The sequence below is a fragment of the Hypanus sabinus genome, chromosome 8 (genome assembly GCF_030144855.1).
Source record: "Hypanus sabinus isolate sHypSab1 chromosome 8, sHypSab1.hap1, whole genome shotgun sequence".
In the NCBI taxonomy this organism is placed as follows: domain Eukaryota; kingdom Metazoa; phylum Chordata; class Chondrichthyes; order Myliobatiformes; family Dasyatidae; genus Hypanus; species Hypanus sabinus.
Window position 1 is genome coordinate 70,687,535 of NC_082713.1, and position 17,118 is coordinate 70,704,652.

A 17,118-nucleotide genomic window follows, 5' to 3' on the forward strand; every position below is an offset into this window, starting at 1 on the left:
TCAAAATTTTATCATTTTTGATTTTGCCCCACTGTTGGTTTTTAAACATGAACGCAACTGAGCACTGGTTGGTCAGCAAGGTGAACCTTTTGCCGGTGAGATAGTGCCTCCAGTGCCGAACAGCTTCCACTAAGGCCTGGGCTTCTTTCTCCACTGCGGAGTGCCGAATTTCAGGGCCTTGAAAGGTACGAGAGAAGAATGCTACCGGCCTTCCTGCCTGACTGAGGGTAGCAGCCAGCATGAAGTCGGAGGCGTCACTCTCTACGTGGAAGGGAATGGTCTCGGTTGCATCGTTGCTTTAGCAATGTCCCCTTTGATGTGGCTGAAGGCCGCGTGGGCCTCGGCTGAGAGGGGAAATGTGGTGTACTTGACCAGGGGGCAGGCCTTGTCTGCGTAGTGAAGGACCCATTGGGTGTAACAGGAAAAGAAGCCCAGGCACCGTTTGAGGGCTCTGAGGGTGGTGGGAAGAGGGAGTTCCAACAGGGGGCGCATACGGTCGGGACCAGGGCCAATGACCCGGTTCTCCACAACATACCCAAGAATAGCAAGTTGGGTGGTTCCAAACACACACTTGTCCCTGTTATTGGTAAGGTTAAGAGCTTTGGCCACTTGGAAATATCATTGGAGGTTAGTGTCGTGATCCGGCCAGGCATGACCGCAGATGGTGATGTTATCCAGATATGGGAACGTGGCCTTCAGTTGGCACTGGTCCACCATCCACTGGTCCATTTCCCTCTGGAAGACAGAGACACCATTCGTGATACCGAAGGGGATGCGCAGGAAGTGATAGAGCCTGTCGCCCGCCTAGAAGGCGGTGTAGGGGCGGTCCTCTGGGCGAATGGGGAGCTGGTGATAAGTTGATTTCAGATCTATTGTCGAGTACATCTTGTACTGAACTATCTGATTGACCATATCCGCGATGTGGGGTAGGGGGTACGCGTCAAGCTGCGTGAACCTATTGATGGTCTGGTTATAGTCCACGACCATCCTATTTTTCTGCCCTGTCCGAACAACGACCACCTGGGCCCTCCAAGGACTTGTGCTTGGCTCAATGATCCCCTCCCTGAGCAGCCGCTGAACCTCCGACTGAATGAAGGCCCTGTCCCCCGCGCTGTACCTCCTGCTTTTAGTTGCCATAGGTTCACAGTCGGGGGTCAAGTTGGCGAACAGCGGTGGGGGAGGGATCTTGAGGGTGGAGAGGCTGCAAGTGGTGTCCGTAGCACGGCTGTTGGCATGGTGGTGGGTGGGAAGTGTGGGTTGGTGTGTGTGTGTGTGTGTGTGTGTGTGTGGTCAGTAGCGGGGTATATGACGAAGTCCCACAAAACTGAGGAATCCTGATAGTGAGTGTTGGGAGGGTCCCATCATACTCCATTGTCACACTTTTCAGGTGGCTCTGGAAGTCGAGTCCGCAGCGTTGCACCATGTTCAGGTGAATAAAACTCTCAATGCTGCCCCTGTCAAACAGGCAGCTAGTCCTGTGCCCCTCTACCAGGATGTCCATCAATGACCTTGCAAGCTGGTGTGGAGCGCTTTGGTCGAGGGTTACGGAGGCCAGAGTTGGATCACCGTCTTGGTGCCCGGTAAGCACCCGTGTGTCGGAGGCGGGGCGAGGTGGTGCCGACAAAGATGGCCGCCCCGATGCCTTGCACGCGACGCTGCTTGACCCCGCTCGTGGTTTAGATTTACAGGCCTTGGCGAAGTGGCCCTTCTTTCTGCAGCTGGAGCAGGTCGCTTCTCGGGCCGGGCAGCGTTTTCGGGGGTGCTTTTTGAGTCCGCAGAAGTAACACTGCATGGACTTGTGACTGGTAGGAACCGTGGTCGATTGCGGGGACTTCAAAGGCTCGTGACTGGCAGCAGCTGTGGTCGATTCGCCGGTGGGTGGCGGGGTCTGCAGCGTCCATGGGACTGGCGGGAGATAGCGCGGCTGGACAGTGTCAGCGTTGTGCAGAGCAGCCTCCAGCGCGTCGGTCAGCTCAATTGCCGAGCGTAAGGTAAGATCAGCATGTTCCAGAATCCGCTAGCGCACATACACTGATCTGATCCCCGTAACGAAGGTGTCTCATACCAGGAGCTTCGCATGCTGTTCCACCATCCGTCCCCTGCAATCACAGGCCCACACAAGTGTCTGTAGGGCCCGGACAAACTCAGCACTCAACTCTCTGGCCTGCTGCCGCCGCGTCACTATGTCTTGCATAGACAGTGTTCACCAGCCACAGGTACTGTCTTTTGAGGGCATCCAGTGCCCCTTGGTAGGTCAGCAGGTCCCTGATTAGGGAGTATACCTGCGGACTGACTCTGGAGAGGAGAACTCTGTGCATGATCGCAGGCTCAGTCACGTGAATCTCTTCCAGGTACGATTGGAAGCATGCAAGCCAGAGTTATTGATGCACCATCAATAACTCTTGGAGACGGGAAGCGAACGATAGGCTTTTAATAGCTGCAAGAGACCACGATTAGCAGCAAGAGACCACCACTCAGCATCCTGGAGACTGAGGGAGTAGCAGTGCCTCCAATCGCCTTTATACCGGGGTCAGTGGGAGGAGCCACAGGAGGAGTCAGCAGAGGGTCGTGTCCAGATGGGTATATGTAGTTCACCACACTAATATTCCTTGCTTGCCCTCCTGTTGTAAACAAGTAAACAGCCCACGTTTAATCGATGTAAGACAATGGGTTTATATTAATTAGTCTGCATCAAACCTGGCAACACTGACTAAGTTATTTGCTCCATTGTGACTGAGTTCAAGGAAGCTTGCAGACCAGACGGATTTTGTCACATAGCACATCAAACATAGTCACAAATATAGCTAATCAATCAATAGTTGGGATATTTGTGTACTCAGACATTCAGCCTTCACAACGTTAATTTTGAGTAATACCCTAATGGTATGAAAACACCTTATATTCTGCCAAGGTAGCCTCCAACCTGTTGGCATGAACATCGATTTCTCGAACTTCTGGTAATTATTGCCACTCTCCTTCACAATTCAACACACACAAAATGCTGGTGGGGCACAACAGGCCAGGCAGCATCTATAGGAAGAAGTACAGTTGACATTTTGGGCCAAGACCCTTTGTTAGTCCTGATGAAGGGTCTCAGCCCGAAACGTTGACTGTACTTCTTCCTATAGATGCTGCCTGGCCTGCTGCTTTCCACCAGCATTTTGCTTGAATTTTCAGAATCTGTAGATTTGCACCTGTTTGCTCCTTCACCATTCCCCATTCTTGTTTCCCTTTCAGACCTTCTCATCTTACCTGTCCATCTCCTCCCTCTGGTGCACCTCTCCCTTCCCTTTCTTCCATGGTCTTCTGTCCTCTACTATCTGATTCTCCTTCTCCAGCTCTTTATCTCTTCTACCAATCAACCTCACAGCTCTTTGCTTCACCCCCTATCCCTGCCCTGTTTCATCTATCATCTGCCACCTTGTACTTCTTCCTCCCCTTCCCCACCATCTTATTCTGGCTTCTTCCAGTCCTGATGAAGGGTTTCGGCTTGAACCATCGACTCTTTGTTCCCATCAATAGATGCTGCCTGACCATCTGAGCTCCTCCAGCACATTGTGCGTATTGCTCTAGAATTCCAGCATCTGCGATAGCTCTTGTGTTATTAGTTTTGGCTGTCTGGGATCTCTCTCCACAGAAGATTTTAGACCAACTGTGCAAATTACTTTGTCCCAGCAAAGGCATCAACACAAAAATCAGAATCAGAATCAGAATCAGGTTTATTACCAACAGCATGTGTCGTGAAATCTGTTAACTTAGCAGCAGCAGTTCAATGCAATACATAATATAGAAGAAGAAAAAAATAATAAATAAATTACAGTATACCTATATTAAATAGATTAAAAATCATGCAAAAATAGAAATAATATACAAATGTTTGTATATTGAAAAGTGAGTAGTGTTCATGGGTTCAATGTCTATTTAGGAATCAGATGGCAGAAGGGAAGAAGCTGTTCCTGAATCACTGAATGTGTGCCTTCAGGCTTCTGTATCTCCTACCTGATGGTAACAGTGAGAAAAGGGCATGCCCTGTGTGCTGGGGGTCCTTAATAATGGATGCTGCTTTTCTGAGACACCACTCCTTGAAGATGTCCTTAGTACTTTGTAGGCTAGTACCCAATATGGAGCTGACTAAATTTACAACCCTCTGCAGCATCTTTCAGTCTTCTGCAGTAGCCCCTCCATACCAGACAGTGCTGCAGCCTGTCAGAATGCTCACCACAGTGCATCTATGGAAGATTTTGAGTGTTTTTGTTGATAGACCAAATCTCTTCAAACTCCTAATGAAGTATAGTCACTGTCTTGCCTTCTTTATAGCTTCAGCGATATCTTGGGACCAGGTTAGGTCCTCAGAGATCTTGACACCCAGGCACCAGAATCTCCTCACTTTCTCCACTTCTGATCCCTCAATGAGGACTGGTATGTGTTCCTTCGTCTTACCCTTCCCGATGTCCACAAACAGCTCTTTCATCTTACTGATGCTGAGCACAAGGTTGTTGCTGCAACACCACTCCACTAGTTGGTATATCTCATTTCTGTACACCCTCTCGTCACCATCTGAGATTCCACCAACAATGGTTGTATCATCAGCAAACTTACAGATGGTATTTGAACCTAGGCACACAATCATGAGTGAGTAGAGCTGTAGGCTAAGTACTCACCCTGAGGTGAGTCATTGTTGGTCGTCAGCGAGGAGGACATATTATCACCAATCAACACAGATTGTGGTTTTCTAGTTAAGTAGTTGAGGATCCATTTGCAGAGGGAGTTACAGAGACCCAGGATCTGTAACTTATCGATCAGGAATGTGGGAACGATGGTGTTAAATACTGAGCTATAGTCGATGAATAGCATCTTGTCATAGGTGTTTGTATTGTCCAGGTGGTCTAAAGCCAGATGAAAAGCCAGTGAGATTGCATCTGCTATTGACCTACTGTCCAGGTCCTTGCTGAGGCAGGAGTTCAGTCTAGTCTTGATCAACCTCTCAAAGCATTTCATCACTGTAGATATGAGTGCTACCAAGCGATAGTCATTAAGGCAGCCCACATTATCCTTCTTGGGCAGTAGTGTAATTGTTGTTTCTTTGATGTAAGTTGGACCTTCTGCCCATAGCAGTGAGAGGCTGAAAAAGAATTCCATGCAGAAATTTCAGCTAGCAAAACAGTATCAATGCTAGAAAGCAATGGGGATTGTTAGGAATGGCAAGGAGAATGACAGAAAGACAAGGTGACAGAAAGAAAAACTAGTACCTGAGTTTGGATAAAGATGGCGGCGCGACGCAGCAGCGCACGGTGGCCACTTCGGAATGAGTATCTGTAATCTGTCAAGTAGGATGCCGTGTACAATCCTGATTTGATGGAGACGGACGGGTGAGGCACGGAGGAACATCTGGTGAAACTTTTGAAATGCCTGTTTCGCTGCCGCTGCTAGAGTGCGATCGGAAAAATCTCCGGAAAGAAGGCCCCGAATCCTCAGCTTTGCCTGTTGCTTGGCGGCCGGTGCCAGGATCGAAGCACTTGGCAGAGATGGTGCTCAGTGTCAGAGGGCTGGTCGGAGGCTCGAAGTTTTCGGACGGACTCAGAGTTGGCTGTGGTCAGATTCTTCCAGGGTCCTGAATTGGCAAGGTTGCGGCGCTAGAGGTTGATGGCAGGAGGAGTTTTTCTTTCTTCTTCCGTCTGCGTGAGATGATGAGTTGTCGGGACTTTGAGACTCTTTTTTTTTACCGTGCCCATGGTCTGCTCTTTATCAGATTACGGTATTGCTTTGCACTATTGGAACTATATGTTAAATTATGTGGTTTTTGTCAGTTAGTCTTTTATCAATTATGGTATTGTCTGCACTGTTGTAACTAAATGTCATAATTATGTGATTTTTGTCAGACTTTTATCAATTATTGTACTGTCTGCACTGTTGCAACTAAACGCTAACTATAACTATGTGGTTTTGTGTAGGTTTTTGGTTTGTTGGGTGGTAGTGCTGGTCTCTTGACTTGGTGTGCCTGGGTAGTCTTCTTTTGTCTGACGGGTTTGGAGTTCCTTTCCGGGGAACGTGCTAAGACGGTAGCGCAATATCGACACGCAGCAGCCTCTCTGGACTCTGGATTGGGGATTACCAAACGTTATGTGGTTTTTCTTGTGTGGTCTGTTTTGTCGTGTGCTTTTTTGTGATATAATTCCGGAGAATGTTGTCTCATTTTTTAACTGCATTGCATTTGTGGTTTCTAAATGACAATAAACTGAATCTGAATCTGAATCTTTTGTAGCTTATAATAAATCTTTTGGAATTCAGAAATCTTTTACAAATTAAAAATCTTCTGTGAATGTTAAATATGTGTTAATAACTATTTGTCTAAAATTAAATGTGTATCATTAAAAATAAATAAACTGTGTTTAAATTACTTCTTTAGCTGGAATTATCCACTCCTTGGTGGGGGGGGGGGGGAGGGGGGGAACCCACCACTCAAATAGTGGGTATTGACAGCTAGACCTCACCACAGACACCAGACAGAGAAGCAGGCTAGTCTTTGAAGACGTTGTACAGTACAACCTTCCTATAATGAGGGACTTGTAGAGACATAGAGTACTACACAAATGTCTTAGGCATCCTAGCTATATATATATGTGCCTAAGTTTTTTTCACAGTACTGTATATTGGATAGGGCTTAAAATAATCTTTTGAGTTTAAGGCTTTGCGGACAGTTAACCCAATACCATCATAGATGATGCTTGACTTCCTGACTTCTTCCTGCAATTTGCTTATTGTTTAAATAAATTCCAACTTTCCTTTTGCATTCAAAAACATAGATGAACAAATCTATTGGACAGATTTTTTTCCTTGGACTATAGGAAACTCAGAAGTTCTGTGTAAATGCTCTCAGTCTTTTCGCCAAGTTTGGGGAATCAAGATCCAGACCACATAGGCTTAAAGTGAGAGGGGAAAGGCTTAATAGGAACTTGAGGGACAATAGTTTTTGAACAGAGAGTGGTATTTATGTAGAATGAGGTACCAGAGGAAGTGGTTGAGTAAGGTACAATAATAACTTTTAAAAGGCAGTTGGACAGGTACATGGGTAGGAAAGGTTTAGAAGGCTATAAGCCAAATGTTGGAAAATAGCGCAAGTTTTGATAGGCCTCTTGGTTTCCATGGACCAATTATTAGGGTGAAGGGCCTGTTTTCTTGCTATGTAACTCTAACTCTCATGGACAAATTGAAGGAATGAAATCTCATATCTTGTGCCAGGTTTCACCTAACACAGGATGTGCAAATCCAGGTTAGATTCCATTGGAATCAATCAAAACTCCTGGCCCAGTGTGTCTAGTTTCAGGCTCTTCGACTGAAAATCCAAATGTGCTTTTGTTAATAGTCTTGTTTCCACTGAGGTTGGGTGGGACTACAGCTAAAGGTCATGGGTCAGGGGTTAAGGGTGTAAGGTGAAAAGTCTAAAGTGGACATGAGGGAAATTTCTTCACTCTGAGGGTAACGAGAGTAGGGAACAAGCTTCCAGTGCAAGTGGTCCATGCCAGCTCAATTTTAATGTTTAAAAGAAGGATGGATACTGAAATGGATCATAGTGGTATGGAGGACTATGGTCCCAGTGCAGGTAAACAGGAGTAGGCAGTTTAAGTGGCTCGGAACAGCCTGCTTCTGTGCTGTACTTTTCTTTTGGAGCCAAAGACAACTGTCAATATTGAAGTACCTCAGCAATTGACAATGAACACTGCTGGTTTACCAGGGAGGGTAACCTACTTTGTGTACTGGTTCCCATACACTGTACATATGACTCCTATCACTCACTATGCAATGAAATCTTCACAACTTCAGAACATTAAAGGCTGAAGGTATCCCACACTCACCAACAGAGTCCATAACTCATAAATAAACATTCCTCTAAAGTCTTCCATCAATTTTCAAAAAACACTTTGAATTCTTGTTTGGGCTAACAAAGACCAGATGTGATTATAAGGCTGAAATGCTGAATGTGAAAACTGAGGAGAGTTTATAGAGCAGAAGTGGCTGTTCAGTATTATACTTAATCTTTCTTGACAGAGTTATTGAGTTAATCTTCGCAATGCCGAAGATAACACAGCTTCTGTCCACCCACTTCCTATTCTATTGTATTTGTCTGATATGATTCAGTCATAGCTTGCCTTTCTGAAAGAAGAGTTAACCGCTGTGTTACTGCTCATCAGAGAAAACATCACTTTCAACTGCATTCACCGGGTCAAGGAAAACAAAGAGCAGAAGTGGCTGAAAATTTCTGTGAAAGGCATTGGTTCAGGTGTTGAGATAAAATGAACATCCATTTATCATGAGCCAAGGCCTGTTCATCAGTTTACCAGGCATCCCTTCAAAAGGACAATATGCTATTGAAGATACAGGATATTTTGGGGTCTATTGCGATGATCTCAGACAAGTCACAAAGGATCAATTTAAATCAAGACTGAGAGCTTTTTGTCACGATTACAATTTGCTGTGGACTCTTACTTGTAGAAAATCTTCTCACTGCAAATGTCAATTGTTGCATTTGAGTTCAGTGGTCATCAATAAATAATGATACTGAACTTTTGGGTGGTACAGTACCTCAAATTTTACTCGGTGCCTGTCAGTAGAAAAACCTTCAGTTCTCAAAACAAGTATTCCTGTCATTATGAGAATAAGAATACTCTGAAATCATATATTCAGCATTAATATATCATAATTTTCAGAATTTTAAATAGCATTTTATATTGTTAGATTTCTTGCCTGGATTTGACCTTTTTTATTTTCTGAGTTATTTCTTCAATTTTCTTTTTTATTTTTAATTCTGCTTTATATCTTTTAACTATTAGTCAACACTATTTCTATTTTACGTACCACACACATCGTAGATGAATGAATTCAATGAATGTCCATTTCTTCCTCTATAAAGAATGAAAGTTAGACACAATTTCCACCAGACTGCAAAATCTTTTGCTGCTAAGTGCCCTGAGTTGATGTCGACTCACGGCAACCCTATGGATAGGGCCGGCCAGTGGTGTAGTGGCATCAGCACTGGACTTTGAAGTGGCTGGTCTGAAGTTTGAATCCGGCTGGGTCCCAACCTGGGCAACAGCAGTATCTGTGCAGAAGAAAGGCCTGACAATCTACTTTCACACCTTGCCATGAAAACCAGCAAAATCTACTGTTCATTAAATGTGATACACCCACAGAATCCTGGAGGAACTCAGGCAGCATCTATTACGGGAAATATACCATCACTATTTTAGGCTGAAACCCTTCATCAGAACTGGAACTTTCCAGTTCTCCTAGTGCAAAGGAAGGGTGAAGAAACCAAAATAAGATGGTGAAGTATGGGGGAATGAGTAAAAACTGGCAGGTGACACAGGGTGAGGGGGAAGAAGAGAGAAGGCATAAGACTATAAGATATAGGAGCAGAATTCAGCCATTTGACCCATCACGTCAGCTGGGCCATTTCATGATGGCTGATCCAATTTTCCTCCCAGCCCCAATCTCCTGTCCTCTCCCCATATTCCTTCATCCTCTGACCAATTAAAAATCTATCAACTTCTGCATTAAATATACATTAGGACTTGGCCTTCACAACTGACTGTGGCAAAGAATTCCACAGATTCACCACACTCTGGCTAAAAAAATTCCTCATCATCTACATTCTAAAAGGATGCCCCTCTATTCTGAGGTAGTGTCCGCTGGTCTTCACTCTCCCAACATAGGAAATATCCTCTCCACATCCACTCCATAAAGGCCTTTCACCATTCGATGAGTTTCAATGAGATCACCCCTCATTCTTCTGAATTTGAGTGAATACAGGCTCTGAACCATCAAATACTCTTCGTATGATAAGCCGTATGTCATATGTGTTTAAGCACATCCTTTCCAGGATAAAGGGCCCAAAACTGCTCACAATACTCCAAGTGAAGTCTCAACAAGATTTTATAAAGTCTCAACGTTGCATCCTTGCTTTTATATTCAAGTCCTCTTGAAATGAATGCTAACACTGCATTTGCCTTCCTCAACACAGACTCAACCTGCAAATTAACCTTAAAGGAAACTTGCACAAGGACTCCTAAGTATCTTCGTACCTCAGGTTTTTGTATTTTCTCTCCATTTAGAAAATAGTCAACTATTTAATTTCTTCTAACAAAGTGCTTGACGATACACTTCGCATTTCATCTGCCATTACTTTGCCCATTCTCCTAAACTATCTAAGTCCTTCTGGAGCATCTCTACTTTCTCAAAACTATCTGTACCTGCACCTATCTTCATATTATCTGCAAACTTTGCAATAAAGCCATCAATTCCATCATCTAAATCACTGACATATAACATAAAATGAATTGGTCCCAAAACAGTCCCCTTTGGAAAACCACAACTCACCAGCAGGCAACCAGTAAAGGCCCAGTTTATTCTCACTCTTTCCTATAATACCATGGGCTCATAGCCTGTTAAGTAGCCTCATGTGTGGCACCTTGTCAATGGCCTTCTGAAATCCAAGTTCATAACATCAATTGATTTTCCTTTATCTATCTTGCTTGTTATTTCTTCAAACAATTTCAACAGATCTGTCAGGCAAGATTTTCCCTTGAGGAAACCATGCAGACAACAGCCTATTTTATCATGTGCCTCCAAGTACCCAGAGACCTCATCCTTAATATTCTACTCCAACATCTTCCCAACTACTGAGGCCAGACTGACTAGTCTATGGTTAACTTTTTTCTTTATCCCTTCTTGAAGAGCGGAGGGACATTTGCAATTTTCCAGGCTTCTGGAACCATTCCAGAATCTAGTGTTTACTAACGTCTCTACAATCTCTTCAGTCACCTCTTTTAGACCCCTAGGGTGTACACCATCTGGTTCAGGAGACTTACCTACCTTCAGACCTGTCAGTTATCCAAGAACCTTCTCTCTAGTTATGGTAACTTCACACACTTCATGACTCCTGGCACCTGGTACTTCCACCATACTGCTAGTGTTTTCCACAGAGAGCACTGACACAAATACTTATTCATTCAGTCTGCCATTTTGTTGTCCAATACTCTCGCCTCTCTTTTACACTTTATGTATCTGAAGAAACTTCTGTATCTTCTTGAATATTATTGGCTAGCATACTTTTGTATTCCACCTTTACCTTCTTATTGACCTTTTTAGTTGCCTTATGTTGGTTTTTAAAACTTCCCAGTCCTCTTACCTCCCACTAATTTTGCTTTATTATGTGCCCTCTCCTTGGCTTTTATGTTGGCTTTGACTTCTCTTGTTAGACACGGTTGTGTCATCTATCCATTGGAATACTTCTTCCTCTCTGGGTTGTATACATCCTGTGCCTTCCAAATTGCTTCAAGAAATTCCAGCCATTTTTGCTCTGTCATCTTCACTACCAGTATACTTTTTCAATCAATTCTGGCCAAATCCCCACTTATGCCTCTGTTTTTCCCTTTATTTCCCTGTAATACTCATATATCTGACTTTAGCTTCTCCTTCCCAAAATTTCAGGGTGAATTCAGTCATATTACGATCACTTGCCTGTAAGTTTTAATTTACCTTAAGCTCATAAATCAATTCTGGATCATTTCACAACACCCAATCCGGAATAGCCGATCCCCAGTGGATTCAAGCAGGAGCTGCTCTAAGAAACCACCTTGTAGGCATTCTAGAAATTCCTCCTCCTTGAATCCAGCACCAATCTGATTTTCCCGATCTACCTGCATATTGAAATCCCCTCATGATCATCATAACATTGCTCTTTTTGCATGTATTTTCTATCTTCTGTTGTAATTTGGAGGCCATATCCTTACTATTATTTGGGGATCTGTATACAACTCCCACTGGGGTCTTTTTGCCCTTGCAGTTCTTTAGTTCTATCCACAAAGTTCCAATACCTTTTGACTCTACATCACCTCTTTCTAATGATTTGATTTAATTTTATACCAACAGAGTAACACCACTCCCTCTGCCTTCCTGCTGGTCCTTTTGACACAATGTGTATTCTTGGACATGAAGCACCCAGCTATAATCTTCCTTCAGCCATGGTTTTGTGCCCACAACATCATACTTTTGACTCGAGAGGCTTCGACAAGAAGAGGCTGAGGACGAGCTTCACTCCAAGTTAGGTAAGGCCGGGTAAGTTCCTTGCAAAGGAGAAAGTTTCAGAAGTTGAGGCAAGTATTGGGTAGGTCATGGCAGCTGAGATCGGCCCCGTGATTTGTTCATCCTGCAGCATGTGGGAAATCAGGGATACTTCCAGTGTCCCTGACGACTATGTGTGCAGGAAGTGTGTCCAACTACAGCTTCTGGCAGACTGCATTGAGCATCTGGAGCTGCGATTGGATTCATACTGGAGCATCCACGATGCTGAGAAGGTCGTGAATAGCACATTCAGTGAGTTGGCCACACTGCAGGTAAAGGCTACACAGGCAGAAAGGGAAGGGGTGGCCACTAGACAGCGTAGCAGTAGGCAGGTAGTGCAGGAGTCCCCTGAGGTCATCTCCCTCCTAAACAGATATACTGTTTTGGATGCTTTTGGGGGAGATGTCTCATCAGGGGAAGGCAGCAGCAGCCGAGTTCATTGCACCATGGGTGGCTCTGCGGCACAGGAGGGAAGGAAAAGGAGTGGGAGAGCTATAGTGATAGAGGATTCAATTGTAAGGGGAATAGATAGGCGTTTTTGCGGCCGCAAAAGAGACTCCAGGATGTTATGTTGCCTCCCTGGTGCAAGGGTCAAGGATGTCTCTGAGCAGCTGCAGGACATTCTGGAATGGGAGGGTGAACAGCCAGTGGTCGTGGTGTACATAGGTACCAACGAGATAGGTAAAAAACGGGATGAGGTCCTACAAGGTGAATTTAGGGAGTTAAGAGATAAACTAAAAAGTAGGACCACAAAGGTAATAATCTCTGGATTACTACCAGTGCCACATGCTAGTCAGAGTAGAAATAGGAGGATATTTCAGATGAATACATGGCTTGAAAAATGGTGCAAGGGGGAGGGATTCAAATTTCTGGGGCATTGGAACCAGTTCAGGGGGAGGTGGGACTGGTATAAACAGGACGGTCTGCACCTGGGCTGGACTGGAACCAATGTCCTAGGGGGAGCGTTTGCTACTGCTGTTCAGGAGGCTTTAAACTAATTTGGCAGGGGGATGGGAACAAGTGCAGAGTGACAGAGGGGTGTAAAATGAAGGTAGAAGCAAAACGTAGTAAGGTGAAAAGTAAAAGTGGCAGGCAGGCAAGTCCAGGACAAAAGGCAAAAAGAGCCACTTTTCAACATAATCATATAAGGGCTAAGAGTGTTGTAAAAACAAGCCTGAAGGCTTTGTGTGTCAATGTGAGGAGCATTCGTAACAAGGTGGATGAATTGAATGTGCAGATAGTTATTAATGAATATGATATAGTTGGGATCACAGAGACATGGCTCCAGGGTGACCAAGGATGGGAGCTCAACATCCAGGGATATTCAATATTCAGGAGGGATAGACAGGAAAGAAAAGGAGGTGGGGTAGCATTGCTGGTTAGAGAGGAGATTAACGCAATAGAAAGGAAGGACATTAGCTTGGAGGATGTGGAATGATATGGGTAGAGCAGCATAACACTAAGGGGCAGAAAACGCTGGTGGGAGTTGAGTACAGGCCAACTAACAGTGGTAGTGAGGTTGGGGATGGCATTAAACAGGAAATTAGAAATGCGTGCTGTAAAGGAACAGTAGTTATAATGGGTGACTTCAATCTACATATAGATTGGGAGAAACAAATTGGTAAGGGTGCTGAGGAAGAGGATTTCTTGGAATGTATGCGGGATGGTTTTCTGAACCAACATGTCGAGGAACCAACTAGAGAGCAGGCCATTCTAGATTGGGTATTGAGCAATGAGGAAGGGTTAGTTAGCAGCAATCTTGTCGTACGAGGCCCCTTGGGTAAGAGTGACCATAATATAGTGGAATTCATTAAGATGGAGAGTGACATAGTTAATTCAGAAACAAAGGTTCTGAACTTAAAGAAGGGTAACTTTGAAGGTATGAGACGTGAATTAGCTAAGATAGACTGACAAATGATACTTAAAGGGTTGACGGTGGATATGCAATGGCAAGCATTTAAAGATCACATGGATGAACTACAACAATTGTTCATCCCAGTTTGGCAAAAGAATAAACCAGGGAAGGTAGTGCACCCATGGCTGACAAGGGAAATTAGGGATAGTATCAAGTCCAAAGAAGAAACAAATAAATTAGCAAAAAAAAACACGGCACACCTGAGGACTGGGAGAAATTCAGAGACCAGCAGAGGAGGACAAAGGGCTTAATTAGGAAAGGGTAAAAAGATTATGAGAGAAAGCTGGCAGGGAACATAAAAACTGACTGTAAAAGCTTTTATAGATACGTGAAAAGAAAAAGATTGGTCAAGACAAATGTAGGTCCTTTACAGTCAGAAACAGGTGAATTGATTATAGGGAACAAAGACATGGCAGACCAATTGAATAACTGTCTTCACTAAGGAGAACATAAATAATCTTCCGGAAATAGTAAGGGACTGAGGGTCTAGTGAGATGGAGGAACTGAGGGAAATACATGTTAGTAGGGAAGTGGTGTTAGGTAAATTGAAGGGATTAAAGGCAGATAAATCCCTAGGGCCAGATGGTCTGCATCCCAGAGTGCTTAAGGAAGTAGCCCAAGAAATAGTGGATGCATTAGTGATAATTATTCAAAACTCCTTAGATTCTGGATTAGTTCCTGAGGATTGGAGGGTGGCTAATGTAGCCCCACTTTTTAAAAAAGGAGGGAGAGAGAAACTGGGGAATTATAGACCAGTTAGTCTGACATCGTTGGTGTTGCTAGAGTCGGTTATCAAAGATGTGATAACAGCACATTTGGAAAGAGGTGAAATCATCGGACAAAGTCAGCATGGATTTGTGAAAGGAAAATCATGTCTGACGAATCTTATATAATTTTTTGAATATGTAACTAGTAGAGTGGATAGGGGAGAGCCAGTGGATGTGGTGTATTTAGATTTTCAAAAGGCTTTTGACATGGTCCCACACAAGAGATTAGTGTGCAAACTTAAAGCACACTGTATTGGGGGTATGGTATTGATGTGCATAGAGAATTTGTTGGCAGACAGGAAGCAAAGAGTGGGAGTAAATGGGACCTTTTCAGAAAGGCAGGCAGTGACTAATGGGGTACCGCAAGGCTCAGTGCTGGGACCCCAGATGTTTACAATACATATTAACGATTTAGACGAGGGAATTAAATTCAGCATCTCCAAGTTCGCGGATGACACAAAGCTGGGTGGCGGTGTTAGCCGTGAGGAGGATGCTAAGAGGATGCAGGGTGACTTGGATAGGTTAGGTGAGTGGGCAAATTCATGGCAGATGCAATTTAATGTGGATAAATGTGAGGTTATCCACTTTGGTTGGAAGAACAGGAAAACAGATTATTATCTGAACGGTGGCTGATTAGGAAAAGGGGAGATGCAACGAGACCTGGGTGTCATTGTACACCAGTCATTGAAGGTGGGCATGCAGGTACAGCAGGCAGTGAAAAAGACAAATGGCATGTTGGCATTCATAGCAAAAGGATTTGAGTACAGGAGCAGGGAGGTTCTACTGCAGTTGTACAAGGCCTTGGTGAGACCGCACCTAGAATATTGGGTGCAGTTTTGGTCCCTTAATCTGAGGAAAGACATTCTTGCCATAGAGGGAGTACAGAGAAGGTTCACCAGATTGATTCCTGGGATGGCAGGACTTTCATATGAAGAAAGACTGGATCATCTCAGCTTATACTCACTGGAATTTAGAAGATTGAGGGGGGATCTTATTGAAACGTATAAAATCCTAAAGGGATTGGACAGGCTAGATGCAGGAAGATTGTTTCCGATGTTGGGGAAGTCCAGAAAAAGGGGTCACAGTTTAAGGATAAAGGGGAAGCCTTTTAGGACCGAGATGAGGAAAAACTTCTTCACACGAAGAGTGGTGAATCTGTGGAATTCTCTGCCACAGGAAACAGTTGAGGCCGGTTCATTGGCTATACTTGAGGAAGTTAGATATGGTCCTTGTGGCTAAAGGGATCAGGGGGTATGGAGGGAAAGCAGGTACAGGGTTCTGAGTTGGATGATCAGCCATGATCATACAGAATGGTGGTGCAGGCTCAAAGGGCCGATTGGCCTACTCCTGCACCTATTTTCTATGTTTCCATGTTTCTATACCTGCCAACTTGCAAATGTGCTGTCTTATTCCATATACCATGCGCATTCAAATACACCTTTAAGCCTGCATTCACTGTTTTTGATATTGTCCACCTTTTACATTGCAACTCAAACTGCTGACTGCAGTTTTGCCCTATCAACAGCCTCTCCTCATTACACATTGCCTCTGTTTATAAACCAGCTATCTCATCTTTAGCATTAATATCCGCCTTTTCTACGATACTTTTTGCATTGAAATATAGGCAGCTTAAGATAATAGTCGCACAATGCTCAACCTTTTGATCCATAATTTTGACAGAGGTCTTACCAACATCTGCCTTCACAACCTCTCCACTAGCTGTCCTGGCACTCTGGTTCTCATTCCCCTGCAACCCTAGTTTAAACCTCAACATGCACTATTAACAAACCTTCCTGCTAGGATATTAGTCCCCCTCCAGTTCAAGTTCGTTCAGTGTAAGTCCCACCATCCCTGGAAGAAAGCCCAATGCCCTAACACTCGTATGCCCTCCCTCCTACACCAATTCCTTAGCCACACATTAAATTGTATTATCTTCCTAGTTCTGACCTCACTAGGACATGGCACAGATAGCAATACTGAGATCACCACCCTGGAGGTCTTGCTCTTTAACTTAGCACTAAACTCCTTCTGCAAAACCTCGTCACTTGTCTTACCCATGCCATTGGTACCTACATGGACCATGATCTCTGCTGTTCACCCTCCCACTTAACAATGGTGAGGACGTGATCCAAGATATACTGGACCCTGGCACCCAGTAGGCAACATACCATCTGGGAATTTTGTTCTCTCCCACGGAACCTTTTGTCCATTCCCCTAACTAACAAATTCCCTATCCCCACAGTGTGCCACTTCTCCCCCTTCCCTTCTGAGTCACAGAGTCAGACTCAGTGCCAGAGATCCGACCACTGTGACTTT